At 36.9% G+C, this 21,775-nt stretch overlaps 1 protein-coding gene across 1 annotated transcript in view; it reads left to right on the top strand.

The window, feature by feature from the left end:
* LOC108695740 (protocadherin-15-like) overlaps window positions 1-21,775 on the top strand; it is a 555,442-nt gene that overhangs the window by 370,769 nt on the left and 162,898 nt on the right. The window lies entirely within an intron of this gene.

Raw genomic sequence — 21,775 nt, 5'->3', positions numbered from 1 at the left:
TGTATTGCAATCAAGATGCCACAAACATATCAGAGTAAATTGTCTTTGAAGATAAGGTATTTAAAAGTAAGGCTGCAAATGAAATAGTTTATGGGGATAATTTTGCATAATGAGCTATAATGAGCTAGCTAGGAAGTTTTACGTAATTAATGATTTCATTAGAAAGTAACATAGTTTTAAATCACCAATGTACCGATCGCCATATTCTTGAAATGAGCTAATTAAAGAACTTTAATTGGAGTACCATTTAAGAAAATGTAAAAATGTATTAGAAGTGTATTATTATTATTATTATTATTATTATTATTACAACAATTGATATTACTAATAATAATAATAATGATTACATAATTTGGGAGAGAGTGGAGACCTTAATTGTTTAATGTAAAATGGCAAAGTATATTTAAAATAACATTAGTATAAACTATATAATTGCTACCCTGCTGCTATACAGTATGTATATTGAGTTATAGGAATTGAGATATTAGATACTATCGTACATATAGAAATATATGATACAAATATTTAATTTAAAAGGGTTGTTCACCTTTACATTAACTTTTAGTATGATCTGGAGAGTAAAAGAGTGATTTACAATTGGTTTTCATTATTCCTTGTGGTTTTTGAGTTATTTAGCTTTTTATTAAGCAACTTTCCATATTGTAATTTCAGCAATGTGGTGACTAGGGTCCAATTTACCCTAGCAACCATGGATTGATTTGAATAAGAGATAGGAATATGAATAGGAGAGGCCTGAATAGAAAGTTGAGTAGTTGAGTAGCAATAACTTTAATACCCCTCCGAATTGTGTCCGTAAATTACCCTCCCATTTAGACTGTAAGCCCCACTGGGTGGTGTCCTCAATCCTTTTGTCTCCTTGACACTGAGCACTTAATCTGTATTGTATTTATATTTTATATTTATGTGAATTGTATTTCTAATAATGCACTTATTGTTACTTATTATTGCAGTGACCCTTTGCAATTACTTTGCTACTACTAAGTAATTACTATACATACATACATTTGTTTTTAGATTAAAAGTCAGAGCTGAGAAGAGTCAGAAGAAGAAGGCACTCCAAAAACTATAATAAAAAAAAATGAAGGTCATTTGAAAAGTTGCTTAGAGTTAGCTGTTCTATAAAATATTACGTTTTAAGGTGAACCACATCTTTAAGAACACTACAAGCAAAATTATTCATTATATAAGACCAATTAATACCCTTTTTTATTCATTATTTTCAGTTTATAGAAAAAAGTAAAATTTCTTGTTACTCGCTGCACTAAACTATGCATAACAATGCAGCTGACCAATTATTTTAAAGCATTTGCGGAAGTAAGACAGGGTCACACCCTTTATCTGAAGCAGTGGAGAAGGGAGCATTGAAGGCCTGGTCGGAACAAGGGTGGGGCTGGAGTGAAACACGGGCACTCCGATCCCAGTGGAGTTACGTTGGTATATATTCATTAAGTTACAGTATCCCTTTCAATTAAATGCAGGTATAGTAGACACTATCTTACATATAAATGTGGGGCAGTGGGAGAGGTGAAAGTGCATCTCTTTTACTCATTAACAAATGGGTTGTTGTTTAATTATAATAATTAGACCCTAATTATTAGCCCTTAGTAAATTATATATATATATATATATATATATATATATATATATATATATATATATATATATATATATATATATATATATATATATATATATATATATATATATATATACAGTATATATATATATATATATATATGGCGAATCACGAGAATTCATCGCGAATTCGCGCCTGGCGAATAAATTTGCCCATCACTACTTTTACCTAAAAAAAAAAATAAGGATGTACGCATAAGGAATGCATATTCTCAATATTATGTAAATATACAATATACAAATTAAAATCTGTCAGTTTTCTACCAATATTGCTCATTAATCTAATTAATTAAAAACAATTTAAAAGCAATGAATATACCCTGATTATTTTACTAGATTACATCCTATTACCAAATAGTGAAAACGGTTTTGATTTTTATGACTCTTAATCAACAATAATCTATTGAGCATTCACACGTGAGTATTAAGAAGCGGTTATTTTGACTGCCAATCTCAATGTATTTAATTTGCATATTAATCTTGAAATACATGTATCCTGCTGCTAAATGCATTTCTCAGCACAGTAAGCAGGCAGTCCCAACTGATGTACGGCAAATAATCAGCATTTTATACATCCTAATCAATATTTTTTCGAGGATAGTTGTCTTTTAATAATAGTGTTTCTAAAATTTATTATAACCTGAAATGCTACACTGTCTAAAAGTATTTTTAGGTGTAACCCTTCATTGCCAATATTTGCTGTGCTAGCAGGGAGGAGTCTATGTTTATGCCTTAGTTCATTTTAAAAATTAATTGAAAAAAACAAGTTGTCTATGGAAATATATCTAGATACACCATTTTGGAGTAGAACAAAGTATGGTATGTACAGTATTTGCTTTCTATAATGTCATTTAAAACCTTATTGGCCAAGAGTAGATCATAGATTTTTTAGGAGGTGAATCTACCTGATTTGGCTATACATTCCTCCTATCTTATTGGTTTTTTTTTTCCACTAAAACGGAGAGTTTCAGCATTCTTGTTACTCTTCTTTAGTTTAACTTCAATACCTTGGAGCGATTGCCTACCTTCACCTTCCTACAATATGACTAGTATACCTGTAGGGGACCCAAGGGGTTAATCTTCCCTACTTCTCAGAAAGTCTTGGTTGTGTAATGGTGAACTTTCACTATCACCCTTTGATAAATACACCTTTAAAAATACCATAGAAATGAATGGAGAGAGGCGGTATTTCACTCTGCGGACTGTGGAGATCTTTAAAGGGGAAGGAAACCTAGTTGGCGCAACTCCCGTGTGTTGCCTGCCCTCCCTCCTCCCCCCTGGCCTAACCGTCGAGCTGGGCAAATGCCCCTAACTTGTAACTTTACCTTCTGCGCAGGTCCAGTCCAGGGAGTTCACAGACGACATCTTCTTCCACGCGATCTTCTTCCTGCTTTGACCGGCGCATGCGCAGTAGGAGCATTTCGCCGGTACGATCTACTGCGCATGCGCCAAAAATACATTGTGACTTTTGGCGCATGTGCAGTAGATCCGTACCGGCGAAATGCTCCTGCTGCGCATGCGCCAAAATGCCTTTCAAAGCAGGAAGAAGATCGCGTGGAAGAAGATGTCGTCTGTGAACTCCCTGGACTGGACCTGCGCAGAAGGGTAAGTAACAAGTTAGGGGCATTTGCCCAGCGGGACGGGGAGGCGACGGGGGAGGAGGGAGGGTGGGCAACACACGGGAGGGGGGGAGGGTTTTTGCGCCAACTAGGTTTCCTTCCCCTTTAACTTTACTCTTTGATAAATATACCTCTTTGTGATCAGGTACTGTCCATAGCTCATAAAATGGAAAGGAGCACATTAATCTTCCTCTTTGGTCTCCACTCAGTTCCAGGGGCATCAAGATTTGGACCCTAAAGAGATGAGCAATTTTAAAGAAAGCATAAACAAAGGTAAAGACAACGGATAGCAGTTCCTGTCATAGCATAGTTGTCAACTTGGAAAGAGCAATACTGGACTCCATTAAGGTGTAGTAGTGTGGAGTTAGTTCTCCAAGGTGACACCTGCAGGCCCGGATCTATGGAGAGGCTATAAAGGCCTGGGCCTAGGGTGGCAGGATTTTAGAGGGTCACAGGCTGCCCAACCACACCCCCTTTGGTTCAGAAACACTGGGGATGTGCCGGCATTACATTAGTCTTTTTTAATTTTCTATGCGGCAATCCCCAATGCTTAAGTCGCAATGATGAAAATTTGAATGAATAAAAGGGAGGGGATGGGGGCGACAAATGGCAGCTGGCCTAGGGGCGCCAACTGTATAAATCCGGCCCTAGACACCTGTCTAAGTATATGGACCACAGACTGTAAAATGACTCTGCAGAGCAATTGGCTTTCTTCTTCTTCTTTCTTCAAATTTTCCGGGGCAGACGCATATGCAGTTAAATGAAATAGCCGCACCCACACAATGAAATAAGAAGCTTTGGCAACTTTTTTGGAGAATCAAAACTGGTCAGATGAGCCCATCACTACTTGTGAGGCTAGGAGGGGATCTATTACATGGAAGTGTCCTTGAGTGGTCATACATTCTTTGTACTGTTTTTTTGTGTAGTTTTGTTTGTTGTGTTTTCAGTGCTGCCTGCTCTTATGTAATGTGCTCGTTATTCCCATTCTGCCTCTATATTAAGCCTAATTACTCTGCCGCCACATGGCTTAGTATAACTATAGCTCTAAAGCAATAGGCACTGCTACAATTTTGTGTAGCATTCCTATTTATTTAGAGCACAGACTCCCATTAACTTAATGAAAGCATAGTGCAGATTGTGCATTTGAGAATAATGGATGGATGGCATGCATTTTTCTTTTACCCAATTTTCAAATATAGTGCAGGCCAATTTATTTGCAAATAGTTTTGGAGGTATATATTTAGCAAACAAATATTTGGCGAAGATTCCAAAGTGAAACAGTTAACAAGGAAGCCAGGATGTGTTTCTAAGAAGTAATGGAACATAACACTGGCTTTATGCTCTGTTTAGCAGAGAGACAACAATTTTTTTTTCTGATCCTGTTAGTGAGAATGTTATAAATTAAGCAGTATGTTTCTACTTAACAGTTCGGAAATGGAAATTAAATGGAGAAACTACTTTATATTTTCATTTAAACAAGTGTTTGGCATACAGGCATAGCTTATTGCATGCACACAGCATTCTATTAAATAGCATTTGCAGAAGGAGCTGTCGTTAGCTACATTAGATCCTACAATACAATACAATAGCTCTCTTATTGTGTTATAATGCCTTAAAGTTAGTCTGAAGTGTTGTGATCTACTGGTCCAGTTAGCATGATTGGCTACATGGCCAACTTAGCAGGACAGTAAATCGAACATTGTTTGGCTGTGCACCTTAAAATGATGCTGAAGGCAATTGAACTGTATTAATTTCCACAACAACACTCAATTTTTGGTAAATCATATAGTGCAGACCACATGGCTGTAGGCCTGTGCTGAACTTTGACTACACTAGCTTATTTACCATTGAATGGGGGACGAATTGCACAATGCTAATGGGTGCAAGCTCACCCCTAAGTGCTCATTTAGCAAACCAATCTTCTCCCACTCTGGCTGTGTCTGCACCTTGGGGAAGATAAAGAAAATCCAACGTGAGGCGCAGAGTGCAGCATCAGGGGGTGCAGATCAGCCCTGTCATACATAGAGCAGGTGGTAAGGGCAAGACCCCATTACAACCTGCATACTTTGCTGCTCCATCAAGCTCAACCTAGGGCTGGCTAAGGGTTGTGGTGGGGACAGCTACATGCACCCCCTTGCCCCATGCAAATATAGTTTCAGATTCTGCATCTCCAAGTCAGTTTGTGTTCTCCAAGACAGACCATGGACAACTAGGAGCACATTGTACCTTATTTATGTCCTAGGAGGTAATACCTGACCTCTAATGTATTACAAGGGGTCATGGCACTACTAAACCAAGACCTCCTGGGCAATCAATAGGGACAAAACACCCTTGGCCACTCTTAACCGCTGTTGACTGTACTATATCATATTGTACACCTGTAATATTTAGTAAATACCCATTTTTGTATGTTTACGCATACAAATGCAAACGAGAAGTTATATATCAGTGCTGCTGTGCTTTGTATTAGTTAAATGAGAGAATGATTCATAAGAAGACTTGTATCCTTCATGTAGGTACTGAGATTCTTTTTAAGCTGCATATCAAAAGGATGATTTATGCAAAAACACATGATCAACCTATAGACATATCCTTAGACTGATTTCTTCTAGGTTAAAGTGCAGCTGAGAAATTAATTAAAAGACCTTAACTGAATATTTTAGAACACGTTTGTTGTGTCACCATAATGTTTTTTCCAAGCAGCAACTATTTTTTTCATCTAAATTTCAATCATTTAACGAGCGAGTGCTGGAAAGAGGAGGGCCAACCATTGCCCCCTGGGTCCTCTACCAAGTTCATGTATGAAGTGCTAAACTTTTAATGAAGTATGAATTGATTTTTGAATTTAACTGTTATACTGTATAGTGTTGCTGTAAAAATTATGTTAATCAATGGACTGTGAGCTAATGCTGCTACTCGAGGGCCAATTTTTTTCTTTACATTATTATCTCCAAGCCAAAAGAATACCTCCCCTGCACTGTCCCTCAATGGTACAATATCAAAAGTAATTCTCCTACCCTCATTATTTCTGTTAATTCATTATTGAGAAATATTATTTTTATTTATTTTTGGCCATGTGCACAAAAGATCTTTTTTTATACACTTTTGAAAAGCTATGTATCCAGATCTACGAGTGGGTAATAACTTGTGTCCATGCATTGGAGCAACACGCACAGTAACGCTCAAAGTAAACACTAGAAAACTCCCATAGACTGGAAATGTATTTTTTTCTGAAAAACTCACCGTGAAAAAATGCCCACGTACTTCAGTGTATTTCACCATTTCACAAATGGAACAGTTTTGCCCATCAGTTTTGCCCATCACTAAAACTCAACCCCGTGATTATTAACATAGTAAGTTTGGTTGAAAAAAGACAAATCTCCATCAAGTTCAACCTTTCTAGTCTATATATGAACGCCTAACTGCTAGTTGATCGAGAGGAAGGCAAAACACATTTGAAGTCTCTCCAATTTGCCTCAGAGGGGGAAACAATTCCTTCCTGACTCCAAGATGGCAATCAGACCCAGGGGTGTTCCGCCAATGAGGCGAGTTGAGGCTGTCGCCTCAGGCGGCAGCGCCCCACTAGGTACCAGGGGCAGCAAAAATGCTGCTCCTGGTACTTAAAGAGCGAATTTCCAGGGGGGGGGTAGCAGAGGGGCTAGGATCGCCCCTGATCAGACCAGTCCCTGAATCAACTTATTCTATGAGCTTTCTTTCATAACCCTATACTCCCTCATTTGCTAAAAAGCCATTCAACCCCTTCTTAAAGCTATCTAATATATCAGCCAGCACGACTGATTAAGGGAGAGAATTCCACAACTTCACAGGTCTCACTGTAAAAAAAACCCTTCCAAATATTTAAACAGAACCTTCTTTATTCTAATTGGAATGGGTGCCCTCTTGTCAGCTGGAAGGACCTACTGATAAATAAAGCATTAGATACATTATTGTATAATCCCCAGATATATTTATATTGAGTTATTATATCCCCCTTAAGTGCTGTGAAAAGCCACAACTTGGCCAGTCTTTCCTCATAGCTGAAATGTTCCATATCTTTTACTAGCTTAGTTGCCCTTCACTGGTCCCTCTCTAATTAAATAATGTCAAGTTTGAGTGCTGGAGACCAAAACTGCATGGCATATTCAGGTGGGGCTTTTTTCACCAGGTTTCACCACAGAAAAAAGGCCCATAGACTCCAAAAAGTGAAAAAAAGTGTTGCACATGAAAAAAAATTGTCACCCATTGACAAATTTTCAGTGAAATGGGTCATATTCCCCCATCACTATTACTGGCCTATAATTGCCAGGCTGAGATTATAATCCCTTTTTAAATATAGGAATTATGTCATCTTTCCTCCAATCCATAGGTACCATACCAGATGAAAGTGAGTCTGAGAAAATCAGAAATAAAGGTTGGTCTAAAACTGAGCTAAGCTCTTTTAGAACCTGAGGGTGTATTCCATCTGGAAGAGTAATTTTACTTGGACCTCCCTGGATGTTGTATCTTTATATACTTGTATTACACATGACTTTGGTTTGCTATTAAATATGAGATGGTGAGAGGAACAATATATTTATAACGAGGCCAATCCATTTATGAAACACAATTTTTTTTGGGAGATATATCGATGATTTAATCATTGTCTGGCAAGGTTCATGTTTTGAATTTCAGAACTTTGTGGAATATGTTAATAATAATACACTGGGCTTAAAATTTACAAATTTTTTCAATCGAAAGTCCATCAATTTTCTTGATTTGACTTTGTATCAAAAAAACAGACAAGTAGTATCCACAAAATATAGAAAGCCAAACTATTTACTTCAGGCAACTTCTTGTCATCCTAAGCATGTCATTAAAGCAATACAAATAGGACAATTTTTGAGGCTAAGGTGGTTATGTACTGACAAACAAGAGTTCATTATTCAATCTAATTTATTAAGACAATGGTTATAAAACAGTGACTCACCGTATACGTACAATAGGGAATCAGTTGGCCCCTAGCTTGGTTGAAATTCCCAATATAAGCACCTCAGGATGGCTAGATACAAAAGGCATGTTTAAATGTAGGGCAACCAAATAAATCACCTGTGCACATATTAAAAAACGAAAGTGTTTATTTCTAGTGTCACAGGTTGTGAATATTGTATCAAATGGTATATAAACTGCAACACATATTTTGTAGTTAAACGTTTGGAGTGCAGTGTCTGTCACATCCAATACGTAGGCCAAATGTCTCGCCCATTAAAAATCGTATTAGAGAACATATTTTGGACATAAAGAAAGGGACTTTAGATTCACAGGTAGCTAAAAATTTTCACGATTGTAATGGTGGAGATACCAACAAACTTATTGCTATAAGCATAGACAAAGTGACAAGGGGAAAACGGGTTGGAGACATTTTACCTAAATTACTCTGCCTAGAAACAAAGTGGATTTTTCATCTACAAACGAGGAAGCCCCTTGGTCTTAACAGTGACTTCAATGTCACATGTTTTTTCAAGTAATAAAAATGCATAAATTTGTATACCTTTCCCTCTGTTTTTAACCATATTGATATTAGTAAGTGTATAACTCAGTCCAAAGAATTTGATACTCACCTCTAGGATCACAATCCCTCTCGCTTCTCTGATTTGTACTTTACAAAAAAGCGTGGTGACACATGAGGTCCCTTAGTGCCTGATGTTGCAAGAGAACATAAAAATTTCCTCTGGAACATTTATTTCATTTATTATTTTTATGAGTTTAGAAATTGTTGTATTTTTTGTATAATAATTTTTGTATATTCTTGTTTGCTTTGAAATGTGTGCATTATTTTCTTTATTTTTTGTTCTTGGTTTTGTGTAAGTAATGGGTAACCTGAGAAGTTTCCAAATTGGTAAATTGGTATTCCAGATTCTCACTTGGTGATTGGCTGTAATACATGTTACCTTGATTGGTCATGCCCCAATATAATAAAAAGGATATCAAAGGTCTTGATGGTTCACTTCCTCTGCCGGTTTCCAAAAGGTCTGTTCTCCCTCAGACCCGCATACGAATCCAATTCAAAGCTGCAAAGTGAAACCAGCGCTCATCCAGCGCGAGGTATAGGCAAAACAAAAGGGAGCAAGAAATTTATTCTCATATAGTGTAGTAATTTTTTCATAGATGGATTACACCCCTTGTGAAATTAGATTATTTCTAAAAAGGTGCCTCCTCCAGATTATACTATTTGCCGTGCTTAGAATTTACACACTGAGGTGAGACTCATGTGAGAATACTCACGAACGTTTAAACGAAGTTTGGGCGTTTAGAAATATAGTTAGATGTTCATCCCCTCAATTTTCTCCAGGCTCTGTGGCTTGAAAACAATGCGCTGACATAGTGTAAAACCGTCACTTTTTTAATCTCAAAAATATCAATAAAATCACACTCACAATATTGCTGTTAAAATATCGCATTTAAAATAAAAGTCACCAGTCCGCCATCTGTAGGAGTCACTCAGGCAGCCGGTATGGTTGTTACTTGCCGGCGTCTCGACCGCCTCGTGTGTCCCAGTGCGCGTATGGATGACGTCACTGCCCGACGCGTTTCGTCTACCGACTTCCTCAAGGGCTTCAGAGCTGTCAGTGCGCATGTCGCCTTTTGAAGAGGCAGCGGATCCGCTTACGTATTCCTCCCTTCCGCTCCTCTGTCATGTCTGTTTATATGTTGCTATGGCAACATCTTTCCAACGAAAAAGTCTCTACTACATTGCCACAAAACCTAACTAACTATTCCAATCACGGGGGAAAATTTTTTTTCATATATACACACACACTTTCCTCGTTATTAAATGGATTTATCCTTATGTCCCCAACCTCTTCAATCTTTACCATAAAAATATCTGAGCAATTTTGACATACACCTAACCGTCATGGTTAAAATCTTAGAGCATTTGGAATGATTTATATAAACAATAGATATATATTTCTATGGCTATTGGATTATTACATACAATATGCGTTACTTATTCTCATTAGGTTATAAAAAAGCTCTCAGATTAATATCTACATTGAGTCCTTTAGGCGTAAAGGTTTCTAAACTGTAAATCCAACGACTTTCGCACTGTAGGGTGGTTTTTACCAAATCTCCCCCTCTCCATCCCACGGAATGAATCCTGCTAGCTTACAATATTGGGGGGTGGAAGAAGTGAAAAAGGGATGGAGAGGGGGAGATTTGGTAAAAACCACCCTACAGTGCGAAAGTCGTTGGATTTACAGTTTAGAAACCTTTACGCCTAAAGGACTCAATGTAGATATTAATCTGAGAGCTTTTTTATAACCTAATGAGAGTAACGCATATTGTATGTAATAATCCAATAGCCATAGAAATATATATCTATTGTTTATATAAATCATTCCAAATGCTCTAAGATTTTAACCATGACGGTTAGGTGTATGTCAAAATTGCTCAGATATTTTTATGGTAAAGATTGAAGAGGTTGGGGACATAAGGATAAATCCATTTAATAACGAGGAAAGTGTGTGTGTATATATGAAAAAAATTTTTCCCCCGTGATTGGAATAGTTAGTTAGGTTTTGTGGCAATGTAGTAGAGACTTTTTCGTTGGAAAGATGTTGCCATAGCAACATATAAACAGACATGACAGAGGAGCGGAAGGGAGGAATACGTAAGCGGATCCGCTGCCTCTTCAAAAGGCGACATGCGCACTGACAGCTCTGAAGCCCTTGAGGAAGTCGGTAGACGAAACGCGTCGGGCAGTGACGTCATCCATACGCGCACTGGGACACACGAGGCGGTCGAGACGCCGGCAAGTAACAACCATACCGGCTGCCTGAGTGACTCCTACAGATGGCGGACTGGTGACTTTTATTTTAAATGCGATATTTTAACAGCAATATTGTGAGTGTGATTTTATTGATATTTTTGAGATTAAAAAAGTGACGGTTTTACACTATGTCAGCGCATTGTTTTCAAGCCACAGAGCCTGGAGAAAATTGAGGGGATGAACATCTAACTATATTTCTAAACGCCCAAACTTCGTTTAAACGTTTGTGAGTATTCTCACATGAGTCTCACCTCAGTGTGTAAATTCTAAGCACGGCAAATAGTATAATCTGGAGGAGGCACCTTTTTAGAAATAATCTAATTTCACAAGGGGTGTAATCCATCTATGAAAAAATTACTACACTATATGAGAATAAATTTCTTGCTCCCTTTTGTTTTGCCTATACCTCGCGCTGGATGAGCGCTGGTTTCACTTTGCAGCTTTGAATTGGATGCCCCAATATAAGCATTGTACAGCCTTGAGTAAGTGCCCCAACAGGCACGAAACGGGTTAGTCCAATATTTATCATGTCTTAATAAACTTTTGTATTTTTTTACAATATTGACTGATTTTTGGAGGGACTCACAACTTTTTTGGTTTCTTTATGAATTTGCACATGAGGACTGGGGTGAACTGTGAGTATTCTTCCCCCTATAATTTGTTTCATTTTATTATGTTCTCAAAAACTTTCAGCAGTGCTTAAACTGGCTTTTGGCAACTATTTTCTTGTGTTTTTTTGTATTCCTTCTGGCCCTGGCGCCTTGTTTACATAAATTTTTGTAAAGCTTTATGAACCATATACTAAGTCAGCCAATGGCTTGATTGAGCTGAACCAACAATGCAGCTATAGGGATGTAGCGAACTGCCGATTTGGTGTTCGCGAACGTCGTTCGCGAACACCGGCAAAAATCGTTCGAATCGAACGATCGAAGGATTTTAATCGTTCGATCGAACGATTTTCATTCGAATCGAACGATCGAAGCATTCGATCGAATGCTTTTCATTCATTCGAATGCTTACAATCGTTCGAACGAATGGAAATCGTTCGATTTTTAGCGGTCGAAGGAATTCGAATGGTCGAATGGTCGAACGATTTGTATTCGAATCGAACGCGAACTCAAAATGCGAACGTCGCGCAACGTTCGCGAACATTCGGCGGACGCGAACAGTCGAAGTTTGCGCGAACAAGTTCGCCGGCGAACAGTTCGCTACATCCCTATGCAGCTATAAGGTGGGTTGGGGAACTCTGACTCCTCTATTGTATACATTTAAGAAAATAACTGATTTAGCACATTTGCCTTTTCTGTATCTGTTGCAAATATACTAGCCCCATTATTAAAAGGAGCCCACTTTCAACCTGCATCATTTTACTATTAATATACTTAAAAACTTTTTGGGGTTAGTCTTAGACATCCTTGTCTATTGCCTCTGTCCTTCTGAAACAAAGTATAGCCATTGATATTAACTGCCCAGTCATGCAAATCATTCATTCAGTTTCGACAACACCAACATTTGAAAACAACATGTTAAAATATCATGTATGCCTAGATCTTCTCCTTACATCTTATTTCTGATCTGGCAACTTGTACAGAGCACAGCTGAAACCCACAGACAAGTGCAAGTCGCTTATACAGTTGGATCTATAGATTTCATAGATCTGCAGTATTACTTAATACATTCACTATAGTTAGTCTTCACTGATAGCATAGACAAAGGCAGACTTCTAACTATAGTCAGACAGTAGTACTTGCTAGTTATAGGTGAATCTATCCGGTTTGCTTCACAAAAAAATTAGCAAACTGGCAAAAATGTGCAAAATGCATTACAGTGAACAGGCATTTATCCCCAAAGACTTTTTGCAATCCATGCAATGTTTTTCGACAGTCACTTTTTCAGTGCACAATACATTGGTGTCTATGGGCACTTTTCAAAGACAAAACCTGGCGTAAAACTTTGATCATTAAAGGGATACTTACACTTAAAAGGGATACTGTCATGGGAATTTTTTTTTTCCAAAACACATCAGTTGATAGTGCTGCTCCAGCTGAATTCTGCACTGAATGCATTTCTCAAAAGAGCAAACTGATTTTTTTTATTTCAATTTGAAATCTGACATGTGGATAGACATATTGTCAGTTTCCCAGCTGCCCCAGTCATGTGACTTGTGCTCTGATAAACTTCAGTCACTCTTTACTAGTGATGGGCGAATTTATTCGCCAGGCGCGAATTCACGGCGAATTTGCGCGTTTCGCCGCCAGCGAATAAATTTGCGAAACGCCCGCGAAAATTTGCGGCAAAAATTTGCCGACGTCAAAAACGGGCGCCGGCGTCGCGAATTTTTCGGCGAACTGAAACGGCGCAAATTTGCCCATCACTACTCTTTACTGCTACACTGCAAGTTGGAGTGATATCACCCCCTCCCTTTCCCCCCAACAGCCTAACAACAGAACAATGGGAAGGTAACCAGATAGCAGCTCCCTAACACAAGATAACAGCTACCTGGTAAATCTAATAACAGCACTCAGTAGTAAAATCCAGCTCCCACTGCAACACATTCAGTTACATTGAGTAGGAGAAACAACAGCCTGTCAGAAAGCAGTTCCATCCTAAAGTGCTGTCTCTTTCTGAAAGCACATGACCAGGCAAAATGACCTGAGATGCACCTACACACCAATATTACAACTAAAAAAAAAAATACACTTGCTGGTTCAGAAATGAAATTTTATAGTGTAGAATTAACTATTTGCAGTGTAAACAGTGTAATTTAGAAATAAAAACCACATCATAATAATCATGACAGAATCCCTTTAAATAGGTGTACTGCCCTAGGATTCAAGGCCCTCAAAGTTATGTTTACTTTAGATGTGATCTGGCAATAAAAGTGAAGGGTACTACTACTAACCAGTATGCTCTCCATGGTGGAGCTATGGATGCTCTACTAACTACTAATCCTCTCTCTTTCCCAGAGATCATCTTTTTCTCCTTCTGAGGCCTCCCGCCTAAGGCTCTTCAGCATCTGTCATCACCTTCAAAAAGGTTGAATCTTTGAATCACCTCCTTTTTATGTGAAATCCCTTGCCCATATCAGGCTCCCAGATTCCTCAGGCATGCCTAATTAATGGAAGGAGAACTCCTTCCTCCTAACTCTTTCCCTCATAACTGTTTCCATCCAAACTCTTTACAGGTCCTGCTAGTGATAATTCCTCCAGTAAGAGAACAATTCAACCCTCACTCCTTTACCCTTTTATTTGCTCCTTTCTGTAGCAACCATTTTCTCTGCACTAACCTGTTCTCTTAAAGAAAAACTATGTATACAAACAATATTGCTAGATTTACAAGCTTTATTTGCCCAACATGTTTTAATTATTTGGTGAAGCTGGGCAACAAACTGTACCAGCAAAACTATGCTTCAACTATGTCTCTACTGGGGATGTTCATCCTACAGTCCTCCATGACATTAACTTACAATTTCCACATCTACTAAATAATTAAAATTGATATTATATTCTGGGAATTCAAGTATATTGTATACTGTACATAATGTACAGTATGTGATCCAACATACTTTGTGTCTATTTTTCTCTTCTTTTTAATTTTTAAAGATTGGCTCTTTGTTGCTTGTATATGTCTGTAAATACATTTTTTTATTCTGTCAATCTTTATGTCACACCTTCTCACTCAAGAAGGAAAATGTCCACAGACTATTTTTTCTGGCACCATCTGTTATTTGAGTTATATTTGAGTGATCTTTTATACACACTAGGCTTGAAATAGTAAACTGATATTAATACTTCCAAAAACTATGTAGTTAATCTGCAGTTCAATATCTAGCTTTTAGTTAATGACACATTATAATTAAAATGTAATATTTGATAGATTTCAATAATTAACAAAGTTTCCAAAAGTAGGTTTTTTTACACAAACTTTTGGTCTTTTTCAAGGAGGTGTAAATTATATATAAGAATAGATACAGGATTAGTACAGGCAACTCTTTATTCACAGAAAAATATAAGGCACCTGGGGCTATCTTTTGCAAGAGGATGAAAGGGGCTTCAGAATAGTGGCACTCGAAGAGCATTGATCATTGCTACAAGCAGAGGCTCACTGAACAGCAAGGTATCACTTTTTCATACCTCTTATGAAAATATCTAACTTACAGTACTGTTCCTGTCTTGTCATTTGACAGTGGTTCTTTAAAAACAGTGAGGGCTAGAAGGAGAAAGAACCCATTAAAAGCGAACTCCTTAATCAGTTTTACAACACAATGGAGGACAGACTTCCATGGGACAGGAACAGTGGCATAAATGCCATGCAGGTCTGCTGTATTGTAGGCTCCTCTCCATCCCTTTCTGCTGCTTTAATTGGACTTGTTTTCAGTGGAGAGGCAGCAGAGTGGGCAAGGAAGGGGGGGACAGGCAATTTAGCAATTGACTCTAAACAAATATAATTATTTGTGGAGGGAAACCAGACCTTATTAAATACACAAATGGAAAGAAACCATATTGGATTTAAAGGAATTGTTCAGTGTAAAAATAAAAACTGGGTAAATAGATAAAAAAATGTTTCTAATATAGTTAGTTAGCCAAAAATGTAATGTATAAAAGCTGGAGTGACTGGATGTCTAACATAATAGCCAGAACACTACTGTTTTTGAGTCCTTTTTTGACACAGCATGCAAGGGCTGGATACACACTAGTTAGTACTTAATAATAGTAGCTCTTAGTGATGGGAGTATAAATTCACCAGATACAAATTAGCTGCAAATTTCCACATTTTGCAGCAAGCAAATTAATTTGCAAAAACTAAAAAAAATGTGGAAATTAGCACCGAATTCGTGTCTGGCAAATTTATTCTTTCATCACTAAGAACTACTATTATTAAGTACTAACTAGTGTTTATCCAGCCCTTGCATGCTCATCTAGCTGTAAAAGAGTCTACACTCTCACCTGAGTGTAGACATACATACAATATGTATAATTATCTCTGCATGATGTGGTCTGCATAACAGCTCATAAAACATGTTCCAGTACATTGGTTTTTCTTGTAAGTAACATTGCTATTGCTGGGTAAGCAGCATGTCATTCAACACGTTAGCATATTGGGATGCACATTTCACAAATGATTATTCCATGAAATAGAGCCTGTTCCATCTGTAGGTTCAGCCGAGGACATTTGGAGCCATTGCACTAAAGTACTTATACAGTGCTATGTATCTTCCCCCACAAAACAGCATGCTTAGTATTTGACTCATTTGATGTGTATGTTATAGTTGCATCTGTATGCAGAGAAGTCGGTCATGAATTAAGTAGATCCACACAGTGCGCTGACATGGTAAGACTTCATGACATTGATCCAAAAACTCCAAGCAAATGCAGCCATTGCTGTTTATTGCTGTGATGAACTACAACAGGAGAGCAAATCATGTGAATTTACTTTTAACAATTTTAATTAAATTTAAATTGATTTCTAAGAAGATAAATGGTTTCATTACAGCAGCTCACACAGAGCACCTTGGTTGGAAATTAAACATCAGTGGAAGTTTCCTGACTGTTTTCTGATAATCACAGATTTATATTTTGTCTTCTTCATGAATAGCCGCTGGTTTTATTTATGGGTCTTTACATTAAAAAACAACCTGGCTTACATAGTGTTCCAACAATAAAATAAAGAGGTTTACTTAAAGATGCTGTGGCTGAGTGTACAGGGCCATAAACAGGATAGAATGCAATGGGTATAATATAAAAATAATAGTAAAATGTGTGTCTGTAGAGAACTTCTGCTGAAAAAAGGATCTTAGGTTTCTTGAAGGTAATAAGTCCCCAAACTAAGTAATAATAATTCATATAACTACAGCTATATACCTTGCTAATTAATTTTATTTAAAAGTAATTTTGGGGAATGCCATGCATTCCTGTCTGCTAGTCGTCCATAATAGATTTAAAGAACGGAGCACCAAGGAGGCTAGTTGTTAAAAATCTTTAAAAAGTCAAGATTTATTCAAAAATTCATTTAAAATCTCCATAATTACAGCAGCAAAACACACACTTAGGCTGCCCGCTTGATGAATTTCGCTGTCTGCTAGTTGGTAATGTTCTTGTACCAGGCTTGTATTCTGCTCTCATGATGGAACCAATAAAAGGCATTTGGCTTAGGACAGTGGAATTTTTTTTTGTCTGGATTATTTAAAAAAAGAAAAACCATCAGCATACATAGTTTTAAAAAATCATTAAAGTATAGTATTGATTTGCTCCTATCCCATTGTGTAATTATCAATCAGTCAAGAGAGATTTAGAAGACCCAATAGCCAGGGGCGGAACTACCGGGGGAGCAGGGGGTGCGAGCGGGCCAGGGCCCGCACCCCCTCAGAGCCCCCCGGCAGTCCACGCGCCGATTCGCGGCGCATATTCCCGGGCCAGTTCCGGGTGTACGGAGGGGGGCGGGGGACCGGCTGCGCATCCTGTGCCAGGGCCCGCCCCCCTCTAGTTCCATTTCTGCCAATAGCACTGGTCACAGATTGAGTAATTATCCCATACATGCACTACATTGGCTCATCAACATTTTGCTTTTTTCTATTTTAACTGAAGGTTAATTGTCTAATTCAATTATTTTGGGTACCAAAAACATCAAATAATGGAATGGAATGAGGAGGATAGACTATCAAGGTTGGAGGTGTTTTCTTTGCAGAAAAAGGTGCCTGTATGGGGGCATGGTTTTGATTTTACAAGTACAGCCATGGGTCCTATTATCCAGAATGCTCGGGACCTGGGGTTTTCAAGATCTTTCTGTAATTTGAATCTTCATACCTTAAGTCTATTACAAAATCATTACATTAAATTAAACTAACATTAAACTAACCCATTAGGGTTACTGTTTTATTACTACAGAGAAAAAGTAAAATATTATTTGGATAAAATGGAGTCTGTGGGAGATTGCCTTCCTGTAATTCAGAGCTTTCTGTATAATGGGCTTTCTGGATAATGGATCTGTACATAGTAGACAATAGAAATATAGTGGGAGATTTTTTTTCACATACAGAACAACACAGAATCATGGGCCACCCTTTTAGACTTGAGGAACAGAACTTTGATTTGAATCAATGTAGATGTTTTTTTTATTGCTAAGGCAGTGAAGTTGTAGAAAACCCTACACTAGGTAATGTTGAAATCATAGATTCTACTAATGTCTTCAACAGTGTCTTCCGTGATTTTTTTTGGATAACTAAAATGTCTATCTTTGTAACTATATCATTATTTTACTATTAACTTGTATTTTTAGAGTGCCAACATATTGTGCAGCACTAACTATATAATAAAAACAGAAAAAAATATTTAAAAAATCCTTAAACTCTAAGCAAAATAAGTATTGTTCATGGGAAAGTCACAAATGTACAAACTAATTCAGAATTTCTTGGGGTTTATGCATTTGAGATGTTGCGTCTTAAGTCAATGCTGTCAAGTATATTATTTCATTATAGCAAACCTCTTCATAAAGCGCAAAGGTAATTTTACTTGTGGAATCTCAGTGAAGTATTTTGCGATGAGATCAGAATTCATTATATGTTTTGATGAGGAGTTAATTTCCCATGATGGCAATTACAAACACATTTCAGTGTACAGAATAAGAAAGCAAGTTGCAAAATGGCATATAATTATAGGCGCGAGGGAGCTATCACTTAAATGAAGAGGCACACCCTTATTTGTCAAAAGATCAAAGATATTCAGGTCATGAAATACAATATCTAGCAGAATTAAGTCTAAAGCAATTGGAGAATTAAGTCTAAATCAACTGAATTTCACCACTTATCTGAGCAGCTTCTTCAGTTCAACTTAGTGATATAAATTCCCTGACATTTAAACATTTAAGAATAGTAAAGTCACAGACCATCCAATCACAATGGTTTCATTGAACTTGCTCAGTTATGTGTGTTAGCTGAAACAGTTTGTATCAGCCACAATGGTACCATGATTCTCATTGAGGCAAATGTTAATGTTTCAATGTACATGACTAGAAGTGTGAATTGTTGGGAAACTACCGGGGAAAGGATGTTAACGCGTCATTGTATGTTGCTGACAAGTGGTATGGCAGCTCCCCCCTCTGTTCAGGGATGTTTTTTCAGTATGGCATAAATAGACATGATGATTAGGACAAATTTGACCCGTTTTGCTGAAAATTCATAAAACAGCGAAAATTTGCTGAAATCCTTTGAAGTCTATGGGCGACAACATTTTTTTGACACGCAACTATTTTTTTTCACCCATTGGAGCCTATGGGCATAATTTTCATGCTGAAATCTGGTGAAATTTTTTTATCATCACTAATGATGATCAATATACTGATAATTTCTATAAAAACAGTTTATCTTGGCCATGTAGAGATCTATTATTCACATGGGGGCTGATTTAATTGCATAAGTTTTACATTTCTAGAATTTAATTAAAGCGTTACAAGAAAGCTACTCAATGAATGGTACTTATCTGTATCATTTAATCTTTGATTTTTATAAGATAAAAAAAATTAAGCTAACTTCTAAAAAAAGAAATAATTTAATTAAAATAAAATATAATTAAATAATGTATGAAAAGCAGGTTATCTATGACTATTATTGACTTATATATTAAATATAGCAACTGTGCCTAGATCATTTCTAGTCCTGTAAAGCTACCAGTTAGCAAATGGTAAAGTATTGTTACAAACTCAGTATATATATATATATATATATCTTCCTAGTGTTTTTCAAGCACTTCCATTGTTAGGGCAGAAAAGGTCAACATTGTAGGCTATAGTTAAGATGAACACCTTTTGGGACATTTAAAAAAAACACATCAAAATTGATCTGACCCTATTTTCTCTGAATTTGATTTGCAAAAAATGTGTCACATTAAATGCATCCTTTTTAATACAGTTAAAAAGTTATTATTATATGTTTTGTTTGCTTCATTCTGGGAATTGCATATGATTTAATCTAATTATAGTGATGGGCGAATTTGCGAAACAGCGCCGGCGTCTCGCTTTTGACGCCGGCGCCCGTTTTTTGACGCCAGCGCCCGTTTTTTTGACGCCCATCACTATTTAATTACATACAAAATGTTCTATATTCCGCTTTGACCATCAGTTATGCCTCAATTGCGTGGATCGTATTTATTTTTTTGAACATATTAGACTGTTTCCTGATACAACTGTACTAATAGGCTAAACTGCTCATTTCGCTGAAAACATTTGGGAAACTTCAGAATTTTTCAGAAATCTCTCCAAATGCATTCGAGTCAAATGACTCGTTTGCTGCACTTGTTGACATCTGGAGTCAATCTGTATTTTTTCTTGCACCAAATGCATTAGTGTTAATGGGTATTTTGTTTGTAATTTTTTCCCATGCCAAAAAACAGAATTTCTTTCCAGCAAATTAAAATACTAAATTATATTCCAATTAGTGAACTTGCAAACATGCAGATTTTGCCACAAGTCTGCATCAGTTGAAAATATTTACTCATCAATGCATGACAGTTGTTGTTGAGCCTTTTCACATAAGTATACAAGGACTGAAATTTGTCAAATTTACTATGACACAATTATCATGAAAATGAATGATTAGTAAATAAACACAAATATTCACTTAAATCTATAAAACAAGAAACCATGGTATCAAAATATATGGAATGTTTAGGGCAGATTTATGGAAATTTGAGATGAATGTTGAGTTTTGCGTGTCGTTTACTGGCATGAAATGTTTGTCTGGTATAACAACTTGGGTGGAATTTCTCAGCTCTTCTGAACTCAGCTAAATAAGCAATATATGTAAATATATTTATTTTCTCGGATCTATAATCTGATTTGGTATGTCTTATAACAGTTTCTTGACTTGTATTGGTTTTGCTAACATTGTGCCTTTTGAGGGGTTCTAAGAAGTGGTGTATGCTGTTTAGAGAAGAGTTTATCTACTAAAAAAATAATTTCAAGCAATGTTGTCTAGTTGAAGCTAGGAAAACTGAAGGTAGCTGCCTGCTTGGCCCTGCAAACAATTGGACAACAGATAGATTTCACTGTGACTGATGAAATTTTTTTTAATCTGGCCGATCAATTTTCTGACCAATGTCGGATGAAAAGTTGTTAGATGCACAATAGTTTGACTCCCACTAACATCACGATAATTTGATGGATTGGTTGGATTGCACTGAAATCAGTCATTCATCAAAGAAAAATCTTTGCGTCTTTGCTTAAGTTATACAGTATATTATAGCAATATGATGTATAAACCCATTAATGTTGCTGTTAGTTGACTGATTGTCTTCCTACCAAGAACTATGAATCCTTTCCTAAGACAGGTTGTTAGCATGATATTGCAAAGCGATTGGTAATTAAACAATTTTTAATTGACCGTGTTAGATATATAGATGACCAATGCAGGTGCTTGTCATTCTTATCAAAAAATATTGTTCCCATTATTCTGTTTTATACTGCCCTTATTTATATATAATAACATGTTATTAGTGGATGACACAACTTTTTTATATGGATGCAACCATTCTAAAAAAGGATTAGCATGCCATAATTTATTAGTGAAAGTAAAATGGCGAAGTAGCTTATTTGTATCAAAGATTTTACAGGCCCAGATAGGTGGAGACCACAAAGCCCCTGAAGTATAGTAGTATCTGTATCTGTTTGTCATTTGCTATTGTCTACACTTACTGGTTCTCTT

Source organism: Xenopus laevis, chromosome 7L (assembly GCF_017654675.1).
Source record: "Xenopus laevis strain J_2021 chromosome 7L, Xenopus_laevis_v10.1, whole genome shotgun sequence".
NCBI classification, from domain to species: Eukaryota; Metazoa; Chordata; class Amphibia; order Anura; family Pipidae; genus Xenopus; species Xenopus laevis.
This window is presented reverse-complemented; position numbering and strand designations above follow the sequence as displayed.